The sequence below is a fragment of the Carlito syrichta genome, unplaced genomic scaffold (genome assembly GCF_000164805.1).
Source record: "Carlito syrichta isolate Samal-C Ts95f unplaced genomic scaffold, Tarsius_syrichta-2.0.1 Scaffold309652, whole genome shotgun sequence".
Classification (NCBI taxonomy): Eukaryota; Metazoa; Chordata; class Mammalia; order Primates; family Tarsiidae; genus Carlito; species Carlito syrichta.
The window spans coordinates 379,017-385,248 of record NW_007253748.1 but is presented as its reverse complement, the minus strand read 5'-3'; positions in this window follow the sequence as shown (position 1 = coordinate 385,248).

Here is a 6,232-nt window from a genome sequence, read left to right as displayed (position 1 = left end):
AACACAGCTCACTGCAGTCTCAACCTCCTAAACTCAGGGGATCCTTCCACCTCAGCCTCCTGAGTAGTTGGGACTACAGGCATGCAGCACCATACCCGGCTAATATTTGTATTTTTTTTTTGTAGAGATAAGGTCTGGCTACATTGCCCAGGCTGGTCTCAGACACCTAGGCTCAAGCAATTTTCCTGCCTAGGCTTCCCAAAGTGCTGGGATTACGGGCATGAGTCACCATGCTTGACCCATACATGCATTTTATATGCAACAATTTTAAATATGTGTTTTTAAATACTTAGACACTTATTCAAAGAGTGCATAAAGCCTTTGTGGAATTGCACAAATTGTTTTGCTCCATCATCTTGTCTAAATCTGGATTCAAAAGAGTGATGAGTTTTTATTTTGGTAAAATAACTTGTTGGCGATGTTATAATCAACAGCTAAAAAAGCCTGGAATCAGACACTTTGTTTTTCTACCAGTCTCAGTGGAAAGTGGGCATCTATTTTAGTATCCTGAGTGTGCATGAGCAGTATAACAGCTAACAGTACTAAGAAATTATTCTACATTAAAATGTCACTTTTCAAATTTGACCACTAAAAAAATTATAACAAAATTATTATTTTTGGTGAAATACTAGACTATCATCACACTTACTACTTGATGGTGGTATTTGACTTTTGTCTCAGTCTTGGCACAAGTCAAATATCACCATTAGTTTTTACATTTGGCTATTACGTATTTGGTAAAATTATGTATTTAGTATGTCTCTATATATTCTCTGGGGAGAAAGGATAGAGGGCATGGTAAATTGGCACCAAAAAAACAGAAAAGGAGTAAGCTCAGTAGCTCAATAGGGTGACTACAGATAACAATAATTTATTGTATGTTTCAAAATAACTAAAAAAGAATTGGAAAACTTCTAACATAAAGAAATGATCAATGCTTGATCAGTTGCCTGATTTGATCACCTCACATGTGTGCTTGTATAAAATACCACACGGACCCCATACATTTGTACTATTATGTATTCATAATAAGTAAAAATTAAAATTAAAAAATAAATGAACAAAAGAAAAGAAACCCCTAGAAACAACTAAAATATTCACCAAAAGAAGATGGTTGAGGGAAACTGCCAGGGGAGTGAGGGGCACACCTCATCAACAAGGGTACCTGCATAATGCACATTTGTATACCTAACCCTGAATTGTACCCTACATCTTTAAAATAAAAAAAGGAGGAAAAAATATATCCATATGATGAAACAGTAACAGTCATTACTACAATGATGCACAATAGTAACATGGAAAAATAATCATGCTATATAATTAAATTTAAAAGGCAATTTGTTATACTTGAACACCAATATAATTCTGTTTTTATAGAAACATAGATATATACACATAGAAATAAGATAAAATAATACTTTTTTAAAAAACAGTATATAGAAGGAAATTTGTAGTTTGTCTTTGAAAAGATTGAAAGCAAAAGAGCCAAATGCTTAACCCCAGAAATAAGAAAATAGCAACCAAGTAAACTCACAAAATAAAATAGAGAAAAATATAAAACAGATATATAAAATTGAAAATTGGCTTTTTGAAAGGAATCATAAGTTAGTCAATCCTTTAGCATGATTGACCAAGAAAAATATGCAAATGAAATACAGAATGTTAAGTGATAACTAGTCACACATAATAAGGCTGAAAGATGCATCCTAAAAAAATTGAGAACAGTAGAAAATATGAAAACTAGAAAATATGCAAACATTTATTCCAAAATATATTCCAAAATTTGTATGAGAAGTAATAAACACTTGAATATACTAAACCCGTTTTTTAAAAAAAGAGAGCCCAAGCCGGGCTCGGTGGCTCAGCCTGTAATCCCACGCCTTTGGGAGGCTGAGGTGAGTGGATTGCCTGAGCCCTCGGGTTCGAGACCCGCCTGGGCAACTTGGCGAGACCTCATCTCTACAATAAATAAAAAATCAGCCGGGCATGGTAGTGCGTGCCTGTAATTCCGGCTACTCGGAAGGCTGAGGCGGAAGGATTGCCGGAGCCCAGCAGGTTGAGGCTGCGGTGACCGGGAGCGGCCACTGCACTCCAGTATGGGCAACAGAGTGAGACTCCAACTCAAAAAAAATAAAAATAAAAAATAAAATAAATAAAAAATAAAAAAAGAGAGCCCAAATTGGGAAGATTATAATTCAAGGGCCAAAACTTATATGTGATACCCTAAACAAAAAACTCCAGGTTCAGAAAGTTTTTATATATTATCTAACGTGTAATATCGACCAAACTTTTCAGCAAAATATCAGCCCTATAATTTATGAGTTGTTCCAGAAAATAGGAATGGAAAAGCTCTGAATTTCATAATGCTAATAAAACTGAGTCTGAAGTGGATTAAAGACAATGATAGGAGTGTCTTTAGCTTCAAGTAACAGAAAAAATTATTTGCAATGATTTAAATCAACAGGTATTTATTTTCTTTATAAGAGGACTTACAATGGTATGATTTTCTTTTTTTCATGCATATCCTTAATGATGAAATAAGAGACTCAGGCTTACTTTTATCTTTCCATTCTTGTCATCCTACGGGTTGTTTTCATCCTCATTTTTGTAATCTCATGGTTGCAAGTAGCCTGTTGGGACTCAATGAAAGGGAAGAAATGGAGAACCAGGCACTTTTCTCCTTTTTATCACTAAAATAAGATCTCTCCCAGAAACCTCCTCTGTGGACATTTCTGTTTTGGTCTCACTGGCTGAAATCCAACCACAGTGTAACACTTAGCTATACGGAGAGGTGGAAAACTAGAGGCATGGCTAATTTGATTTTATTTCATCTGAGGTTCTCAAAGCATGATCTGAGAATGCCTCCCTCTTCCAGGACTCTGCAAGATCGAAATAACTTTCATAATAATACCAAAATGTTATTTGTCTTTTCCACTCATTTTTTCCATAGGTGTACAGTGGCATTTCCGGAGATTACATGATGTGTGATAATGTCATTGCTCTGATGGCTGTAGAAGGTATGCTCATGCATTTTGTGTTTTAAGCATTCCTCAGTTTTAATTTCTGGTAGACTATCAGTAGACTTAACCCACATAAATAAAAGCTGTTTGGGATTCTCAATACTTTTAAAAATTGTAAAAGGATCTGAGAAAAAAGGTTTGAAAGTTGCCGGCTTAGATTGATCAAGACTCATGAATTGCTAAGAAGATTGCTGTACTGAACAAATTAGAATTTTATTAGCAAAGAACACATGAGGGTTTGGTATTGAGTAGGGAGATAATGAAGTCTGATCAGTCCATATAAGAAAACAAAATCAAAGGTCTACTCAGCTTAAATACACAGATAATTCCTAAATGAATTATTAGAAAAATGACTATAACATTTATATTAAAATGTAATATATCATGACCAAGTACAATTTATTTCTGAAATGTACAGATAGTTCATTCTCAAAAATATAATGTAATTCAACATATATATGGTCTAAGTTATTAAAATCATATGATTATCTCAATAATGTGCTAAAGTTCAAAGTCAATTTTATAACAAAAATTTTCAGAAAATTATGAATAAAAGGAAATTTCATTTAATAAAGAATATTTACCAAAGTATTTTAAGGAAACACCATAATAAATGCATTTTTAAAGTTCAAGAACAAAGTAAGGCTGTCTGTTATCACCAAAACAGGGCAATACAGGATTGGAGAGCCTGGCAAATATGTGTCTATGTATAAATAAACTAAAAAACTATTTCTTATTTTCAGATGATATGATTAACTACATAAAAAGACCAATAGAATCAACAACTTATTAATTCTAAAGAGAATTTGCTGAATATAAAATAATCTTACAAACATCCTTAGTGTTTTTTCAACCTATTAGTAAACTAGGAACTGTAATTGAAAACACAGAAACTGACTCATGTAAACTTAGGAATTTAGACTTTTGGTCTCTTGTTCCTATTATAGCTAGTAAGAGAGCACTAATATTTCAGTTAATGAATATTTATTGATAAACAAATACTGCAAAGGATCATCTGAGATGACTGGCATACAAAGTTGTCAAAAAAGAAAAAATATCAATCTTGCAAAGAGTGTGGTCATTCCTTTTTTTTCCTTCTTCTATGCTTAATGCCTTCTTAAGCACCTCTTGTAGAACTGGTCTGAAGGCAGCATAGATTGTTAGGGATTGAATGTCTTGGAAGGATTTTAATTCTCCATCACTGATGAAGCTTACTTAGCTGGGTAGCAAATCTTGGTTGAAATTGTTTATTTTTGAGAAGTTTGAAGATTGAACTCCAGTTTCTTCACGTGTAGTGTATCTATAGATAAGCCTGCTGTTGATCTTCCTGGGTAGATAGTCTCACCTTTCTCTCTAGCTGCCTTTAGAATTTTTTCTTTTATACCTACTTTGAGCAAGTGAATTACTATATTTCTAGGAGTTGGTCTTCTCATTTAATGACTTGTAGGGGTTCTCTGAAGACATGTAGGCAGCCAACAAGTACATGAAAAATGCTCATCCTCACTAATAATCAAAGAAATTCAAATTAAAACCTCACTGAGATACCACCTAACTCCAGTCAGGTTGGCCATCATTAATAATTCAAAACTGGGAATCCCTAGTGGGAAACTATCAGGGGAGGGGAGTGTGGGATGGGCAGTTGAGGGAAACTGCTAGGGGAAGAAGGGCATACCTGATCAAGAAGGGTACCTGCATAATCAGCATTTGTATACCTAACCCTGAATTGTACCCCACATCTTTATAATACAAAAAAATTAAAACAACAACAACAACAAATGCTGGAGAGCCTATGGAGTGTAAACTAGTACAACCTCTGAGGAAAGCAGTGTGACAACTCCTAAAGGTTCTAAAAATTGACCTTCCATATGACCTAGTAATCCCCCTTCTGGGACTACACCTGGAAGAACTCAAATAATTCTGTGAAAAAGATACTTGCACACTCATGCTTATTGCAGCATTATTCACAGTAGCAAAACGTGGAACCAACTGTGCTGCCCATCAAAAGTGGACTGGATAAAAAAGTGTGGTACATGTGGTAGAATATGACACAGCTATAAAGAAGAACAAAATTATGGACTTTGCAGCAACTTAGATGGATTTAGAGTCTTTAATACTCAGTGATCTATCACAGAAACAAAGAACTTAGTACCACATGTTCTCACTCATAAGTGGACCCTGAACATTTACTATAATGCTATAAAAAAGTGATTGGCAGTAGTGGGAAACAGCCAGGAAAGGGGGGTGGCATACAACAATAATAAGGGTACCTGATCTCAAACCAGGCGAATAAAGGGAGACCCAAACTTTACCTCTTGCATAGTCATTGTATACCTCACATCTTTAAAATTAAATTTAAAAAAGATAAAATATCAGCCTTGCTCCAAGGGGACAGTCTAGTAAAATGAGGAAAATATATACATTTTTCTTAACAGTATTGCTTTTTAAACAGTTTTTGACTCAAGTAAAGATGCATAAAACAATATTTTGCTTGTTTTCCTCTTGAGAATACTAGAAACTTTCTCTAAAATATGTATCCAATTATCTGACATCAATTAAGTATCCATTGCAATTTTATAGCCACTAGTAGTACATGCAGTGTTTTAAACAGGAAATAGAAAATAAACTTCTTGATCATGAGGCCCTTAGAAACTAGCTAAGGAAATAAAACACTGATACAATAAACATGATAGCAGTTACAAAACAACTGTTTTGTTCAATGAAACCTCTGTGATGAGAACTAAGTAAAATTAAGCCAGACTAAATTATTTAAATATATACATTTTTCTTTCAATTATATAAAACAACTCACGCTAGGATAAATAATGCTTCATAATTAGTTTGCTAAATAATTATACACAAATAAGAATGATTTAATTTCAAAATGCTATGTCATATGTGAGGCTATGTTTTCCAAATTCCAAAACTGTGCCTAGTATTCTGGTTAGATATCCAAAACCTAGTCTTTTTATATGAATTGTCATTTAAATACTGGCTCCTTTAAAATCCTTCTCAAGTATTTTCATATGTCTTGTTAATTTGCATTTCTATTCCTCCAATAATTATTTCTAGATAAAAATAAACATTAGTCCCAGCCCTTTCTAGATAATAATTTATCATATTATGGTAGAATCCAAATTAAAGTAGTTTTATGTACTAATTAGAGTTATACAATGTAGAATCTCTGAATTTGTTGCTTTTTATATAATTACATA